The following is an 8083-nucleotide window of genomic DNA, read 5'->3' on the forward strand; positions in this document are numbered from 1 at the left end:
ACAATAGCCTCTACCCAAGACTGGTGTCACATTACTCACGAACTGCTAAGAGTTTACTAAATACAAAGGTCTGAAAGAAACATATAAACTGTTTGTCTCGAAAACAAGGAGGCAACAGTAGTAGAAGAGAAAATAAGGGAGAGACGCCGGGCCTGCGAACGCCTGCAAGGCTACCTCGGTCTCGTGATAATGAAAGCCTGCTCCCGTGCTAATGCTGCTGCTGCCCCTCAAAACCTGGACCTGTGCAAAAATGCACAGAGTGTAGCATCAGCACAACCGACCCCATGTGCTGGTAAGTGTCTAGCCTAACCCCGATGAAGTAGTGACGAGGCTAGACTGGACACCACATAAACCTGTGCAATTATAAATATACAACGGAATCGAAATACCAAACAATAAACAATATGGGGGGGGGGGGGGGGAACATGCTATGGGGAGATGGCAATATTAACAGTAATCCAGAGTAACAATCTAATGCAGTCTAAATTTACGATGAACAAGGAACCAACACTCAATATAAACACATTTGTATCAACAACTGTTGCGGCGTGCAACCCGGTTCACAATTACCATTGTTGTGGCGTGCAACCCGATCCACAAATACCACTGTTGCAGCATGCAACCCGACCCATATCATTTATCATTTATCATTGTTGCGGCACGCAACCCGATCCTCATATCTCATTTAACATTGTTGCGGCGCGCAACCCGATCCTCAAATATCATTTATCATTGTTGCGGCGTGCAACCCGATCCATATCATTCGACAGTCTAGCTCCCCAAACAATAGTTACAAATAAGGGGCATAAAATTAAACAAATATTGGGAGGAATCCCGGCAAAGGAAAAGAAACCAACAAGTTCAATATAACGTCCCGACAAGGGAAATACCAACAACGCTTTCTCTCTCTTTCATTTCTTACGTTATAATCCACTTTACCATTTTGAGCCAACGCTCCAAGGAATCAAGTCATTTCATATACTTTCAATATTCGTATCACAATTCGAGCCAATGCTCCTAGGAATCAAATGATCATATCATCATTCACATGTTATTCACAACGTATAGAAATCCTCCAATAAACACGGAAATCACAACCAAATCATGATAATCACATTATGAGGACTCACGGTCATACTAGACACCAATGTATAGATACTCGTCACCATGCCTATACATCGTACTCGATCATTTAGCAATTAGCAAACAAGACTCAACTCCTATTCCCTCAAGCTAGGGTTAAACCAAACACTTACCTCAAAGCCTTGAAATCCACTTAATCCTCAACTATCGCTTTACCCCGCGGTTCCACCTCCAATTCGCTCGAATCTAATCACAAATTGCTCAATTACTTTAATAAACACTATATGAATCAATTTGAATACATAAAAATGAATTTCCCAAGTTTTTTCCCAAAAATTCCAAAATCGCCCCTGGGCCCACGTGATCAAAACCCGAGGTTCGAACTAAAACCCAATTACCCATTCCCCCACGAATTCAAATATGTAATTTGTTTTGAAATCGGACCTCAAACCGAGGTCCAAATCCCCAATTTTTAGAAAACCTAGGTTCTACCCAAAAACCCCAATTTCACCCATGAAAATCCTTGATTTTAAGTGGAAAACATGTTAAATGATGTTAAAGATTGAAAGAATTGAGTAAAAATCGACTTACAAATGATTTGGGATGAAGATTGTTCTTGAAAAATCGCCTATGGTGTTTGGGTTTTGAAAGAATGGTGAAAAGTGATGAAAATTCAACTAAGTATAAAATTTGCTGGGCCTCGGATATGGGAAATGCGAAGTTGGGTTCGCAATTGCGAAACCTGTAGGCTTGGGAAATGCGACATTTCTGTTCGCATTTGTGAACTCAGGTCTACCAAGGGACCTTCGCATTTGCGAAACTGGTCTCACATTTGCGAACCAGTGACCACCGCATTTGCGAGGTTTGGCTTCGCATTTGCGAACCTTGGCCTGCCTGGGCTGGTTTCGCATTTGCGAACCAGCCTTCGCATTTGCGATAGCTGGACCTTTGCATTTACGTATCCTGCAGATAACTGATACCAGGTCTTTCCAAAACTGAAAAATGCAATCCGACGCCTATCCAATACTCACCCGAGCCCTCGGGGCTTCAAACCAATTATGCACACAACCTCAAAAACATCCTACAGACTTATCCGTGCGATCAAATCGCCAAAATAACATCATATACATCGAATCAAGCCTCAAAACTCATGTTTTTCTTTGAAATTTTCATAAGGCATCAAATTTCCATTTCAGGTCCGAAACACGTCAAACGACATCCGTTTTCAACCAAATTTTACAGAAAGCGCTTAAACCATATATAAGACTTGTACCGGGCGTCGGAACCAAAATACGAGCCCGATACCACAGTCTTTTAATCAAATTTCATTTCCAATTTTCTTTGTAATTTCAGAAAAACAATTTCACAGAAAAATTCATTTCTCGGGCTCTAGACCTCGGAATTCGACTCCGGGCATATGCCCGAGTCCCATATTTTTCTACGAACCCTCCGGGACCGTCAAATCATGGGTCCGGGTCCGTTTACCCAAAAATGTTGACCGAAGTCAAATATATTCATATTAATATCAAAATTTAGCATTTTCACACAGAATTCATATTTAAGCTTTCCGGCTACGCGCCCGGACTGCACACGTAAATCGAGGCAACCCTAAATGAGGTTTTCGAGGCCTCGGAAGCACGGGATGAGTAAGAAAATAGGTGATGACCCTTTGGGTCGTCACATTCTCCACCTCTAAAACAACCGTTCGTCCTCGAACGGACAAAAGAAAGAAGTACCTGAGTCGGGGAAAAGATGGGGATAACGGCTCCGCATATCAGACTCGGACTCCCAGGTCGATGCCTCAGGGGGCTGACCTCTCCACTGAACACGAACAGAAGGAAAACTCCTGGATCTCAACTGACGGACCTGCCGGTCTAGAATAGCTACCGGCTCCTCCTCGTAGGACAAGTCCTTGTCCAACTAGACAGTGCTGAAGTCTAACACATGGGTAGGATCGCCGTGATACCTCCGAAGCATGGACACATAGAAAACTGGATGCACGGCTGATAAGCTAGGTGGCAATGCAAGTCTATAAGCCACCTCTCCCACTCGATCAAGAACCTCAAACGGACCAATGTACCTAGGGCTAAGCTTGTCCTTCTTCCCAAATGTCATCACGCCCTTCATAGGCGACACTCGGAGCAATACCCGCTCACCAACCATGAAAGCTACATCTCAAACCTTACGATCTGCACAACTATTTTGCCTAGACTGAGCTGAACGAAGTCTGTCCTGAATGATAGGCCTCCTGAACTAAATTTGTACCTATCAACCGAGCCTCTCCCGGCTCGAACCATCCAATCGGAGACCGACACCGCCTACCATATAAGGCCTCATAAGGAGCCATCTGGATGCTCAACTGGTAGCTGTTATTGTAGGCAAACTCCGCTAAAGGCAAGAACTGATCCCATGAGCCCCCAAAGTCAATAACACAAGCCCGGAGCATATCTTCCAAAATCTGAATAGTCCGCTCGGACTGACCGTCCGTCTGGGGATGGAATGCTGTGCTCAACTCGACCCATGTGCCCAACTCTCGCTGAACTGCTCTCCAGAAGCGCGAGGTAAACTACGTACCCCGATCCGAAATAATAGATGCCGGCACACCATGAAGGCGAACAATCTCCCGGATATAAATCTCGGCTAATCTCTCGGATGAGTAGGAGACCGCCACGGGAATGAAATGCGCTGACTTGGTCAGCCTATCCACAATACCATACCGCATCGAACTTCTTCCGAGTCAACGGAAGCTCTGTAACAAAATCCATGGTAATCCGCTCCCACTTCCACTCGGGGAGTTCAATCTTCTGAATCAAACCACCGGGTCTCTGATGCTCGTACTTAACCTGCTGACAATTCAAAAAATGAGCGACATATGCTACAATGTCCTTCTTCATTCTACGCCACCAATAGTGCTGCCGCAAATCCTGATACATCTTCGCGGCGCCCGGGTGAATAGAGTACCTGGAGCTATGGGCCTCTTCAAAAATCAACTCTCGAAGCCCATCCACATTGGGCACACAAACTCGCCCCTGCAATCTCAAAACTCCATCCGCATCTAAGGCAACCTGCTTGGCACCTCCTCATTGCACCGTGTCTCTAAGGACACATAAATGGGGATCATCAAATTGCCGGTCACGGATACGCTCCAATAATGAAGAACGAGCGATGGTGCAGGCCAACACTCGACTGGGCTCAGAAACATCCAGTCTCATGAACTGATTGGCTAAAGCCTGAACATCCAAGGCAAACGGCCTCTGACTGACCGGAATATAAGCAAGACTACCCATGCTGGCTGACTTCCTACTTAGAGCATCGGCCACTACATTGGCCTTTCCCGGATGATAAAGAATGGTGACATCATAATCCTTCAACAACTCCAACCATCTCCTCTGCCTCAAATTCAACTCCTTTTGCTTAAATAGGTACTGAAGACTCTTGTGATCAGTGAACACCTCACACGCCACACCATACAAGTAGTGCCTCCAAATCTTCAAGGCGTGAACAATGGCTGCCAACTCTAGATCATGCACTGGATAGTTCTTCTCATAAATCTTCAACTGTCTTGAAGCATAGGCAATGATCTTGCCATCCTGCATCAACACTGCTCCAAGTCCCACACGGGAAGCATCACAGTAGACTGTATAGGGCCCTGATCCTGTGGGCAAAGTTAACACCGGTGCCATAGTCAGAGCTGTCTTGAGCTTCTGAAAGCTCGCCTCGCACTCATCTGATCATCTGAACTGGGCACCCTTCTGGGTCAATCTAGTCATCGGGGCTACAATAGATGAAAATCCCTCCACGAACCGCCTGTAGTAGCTTGCTAACCCCAAGAAACTCCGAATCTCTATCGCTGATGCTGGTCTAGGTCAGTTCTTGACTGCCTCTATCTTCTTCGGGTCCACCTGAATACCCTCAGCTGATACAACGTGACCCAGAAATGCTACCGAACTCAGCCAGAACTCACACTTGGAGAACTTGGCATATAACTGAGTATCCCTCAGAGTCTGAAGAACCACTCTAAGGTGCTGCTCGTGCTCCTCCTGGCTGCGGGAGTACACCAAAATATCATCAATAAAGACTATCACGAACATGTCCAAATATGGCCTGAACACTCGGTTCATCAATTCCAAAAATGCTGCTGGGGCATTGGTCGACCCGAATAACATAACCAGGAACTCGTAATGCCCATACCGAGTGCGGAAGGCTGTCTTAGGGACATCGGATGCCCTAATCCTCAACTGTGGTACCCGGATCGCAAGTCAATCTTGGAGAATACCCTGGCATCCTGAAGCTGGTCGAACAAATCATCAATCCTCGGCAGTGGGTACTTATTCTTGACCATTACCTTGTTCAATTGCCGGTAATCAATACACATCCTCATTGACCCATCCTTCTTCTTGACAAATAACACCGGCGCACCTCAAGGAGACACACTGGGTCTAATGAAACCCTTCTCCAGCAAATCCTGCAACTGTTCTTTTAACTCCTTCAACTCCAGCGGGGCCATTCTGTACGACGGAATAGAAATGGGATGAGTGCCCGAAACCAAGTCAATACAAAAATCTATATCCCTGTCGGGTGGCATACCCGGCAGGTCTGAAGGAAAGATATCAGGAAACTCCCGGACAATAGGCACAGAGTCTATGGAAGGGACCTCAGCACTGGAATCACGATCATAGGCCAAATAGGCCAGGCACCCCTTCTCGACATACGTCAAGCCTTCACGTACGATATGACACTACGGGTAGAATGACTTGGAGTCCCTCTCCACTTTAAGCGAGGCATACCCGGTAAAGCTAAAGTCACAGTCTTGGCATGGCAGTCCAAGATAGCGTGATAGGGTGATAGCCAATCCATACCCAGAATGATATCAAAGTCCACCATATCTAGGAGTAACAAGTCTACACGGGTCTCAAGACCCTCAATCACTACAACACACGAACGATGGACTCGGTCGACCACTGTAGAGTCACCCACCGGTGTAGACACATATACAGGAATACCCAAAGCATCACTAGGCATAACCAAGCATGGTGCGAAATAAGAGGAAACATATGAATACGTAGACCCTGGGTCAAATAGTACCAAAGCACCTCGATCACATCTCAAACCAGAACCGTACCTTTGATGACTGCATCTGAAGCCTCAGCCTCGGGCCTGGCCTGAAGAGCATAAGCAACGGGGCTGGGCCCCACCACCCTGAGCTGTATCCCTAGGTCGATCTGCTGCTAGCTGACCTCCGCCCCTGGCGGTCTGAGCTCCACCTCTATGGCCTCTACCTCCACCTCTATGACCTCTACCCCCGCCTCTAGCTGGCTGGGCTGGTTGTGGAGCACCTGGTGCCTGGACCATGGCACGAGAATCCTGGCGCGGAGAACTGCTCGGTGCTCGAGGGTAAAATTTGGCAATATGACCCGTGTCACCACAAGTGTGACAAGCCCTCAGCTGCTGAGTCTGCTGTCCCTGTCGACCTGAATAGCCTCCGCGAAAACTTTGAAGTGGCGGTGCACTGATAGGAGCTGGCGGTGCACTGAGTGACTGCTGATCGGAATAGTATGCCTGAGAACCACGGCCACTTGATGTACCGTGAGGAACCTGAAGGGCCGACTGAAAGGGCCTAAGAGGATGGCCTCTACCTCCAGATGAGGTACCACTGAATCTGCCGGAATGACGGGCTCTCTTGTCTCCCCCGTGACCACTCCCATGTGATAGAACCATCTCAACTCGGCGGGCCACATTGGCCGCCTCCTGAAAGCTGATCTCAGTACCAGTCTTCCTAGCCATCTGGAGACGAATCGACTGAATCAAACCATCAATAAATCTCCTCACCCTCTCCCTCTCAGTGGGGAGTATGACAAGGGCATGGCGAGCTAGATCGATAAACCTTGTCTCATACTGAGTGACTGTCATAGACCCCTACTGGAGGCGCTCAAACTGCCTCCGATAAGCATCCCTCTGAGTAACGGGGAGAAACTTCTCCAGAAATAACTCTGAAAACTGATCCCAAGTCAAAGACGGCGACCCTGTTGGTCTGGCTAAACAGAAATCCCTCCACCAAGTCTTGGCGGATCCAGATAGTCGAAAGGCAGCAAAATCAACTCCATTGGACTCCACAATGCCCATGTTCCGAAGAACCTCGTGGCAGCTATATAAGAAATCCTGAGGGTCCTCAGAAGAAGCTCCGCTGAATGTAGCAGTGAAGAGCTTGGTAAACCTGTCCAGCCTCCATAAAGCATCTGCGGACATAGCCGCTCCATCGCCGGCCTGTGCAACTACCCTCGGCTGATCTGTCGTAGATGGCTGAGCCGCTGGAATCTGACCCTGGGGAGCTACCTGCTCCGGAGTACGTGCAACAGGAGTCTGGGCCCCTCCTCCAGCCTGAGAAGTGGCTGGTGCTACAGGAAGCAATCCTGCTCGGATGACACTCTCCATGAGGCCCACCAACCGGACCAAAGCGTCCTGAAGAACTAGGGTAGCAATAAACCCCTCTGGGACCTGAGCTGGGCCATCCGGAACTGCTGCGGCTGGGGCCGGAACCTCTTCCTCAAGGTCAACCTGAGGCTCCGCCACTGGTGCTGCTGCTTGGGGCTGAGCCCTGCCCCTACCTCGGCCCTTAGCATGGCCACGTCCTCTGCCCTTAGCGGGAGCTGTCTGGGGCTCGGACTGCTGATCGATAGATGAGGAAGCGCGTGTTCTCGCCATCTGCGAAAGAACAGAGTAGAAATTCAATCAGCATTGAGAAACCAAATCGCACGACAAGAAAGAACAAATGAGAGATTTTTCCAAACTCAATAGCCTCTGGGGGGTAGGTACAGACGTCTCCGTACTGACCCCTCAGACTCTACTGGGTTTGTCCATGAGTTGTGAGACCTATGTAACCTAGGGCTCTGATACCAACTTGTCATGACCCGAATTTCCCGCACTCGGGGTCGTGATGGCGCCTACTCGTGGTAGCTAGGCAAGCATACTCATTTACTCTTCCATTGCTAACAAATCTTTT

The sequence above is a fragment of the Nicotiana attenuata genome, unplaced genomic scaffold (assembly GCF_001879085.1).
Source record: "Nicotiana attenuata strain UT unplaced genomic scaffold, NIATTr2, whole genome shotgun sequence".
Lineage (NCBI taxonomy): Eukaryota > Viridiplantae > Streptophyta > Magnoliopsida > Solanales > Solanaceae > Nicotiana > Nicotiana attenuata.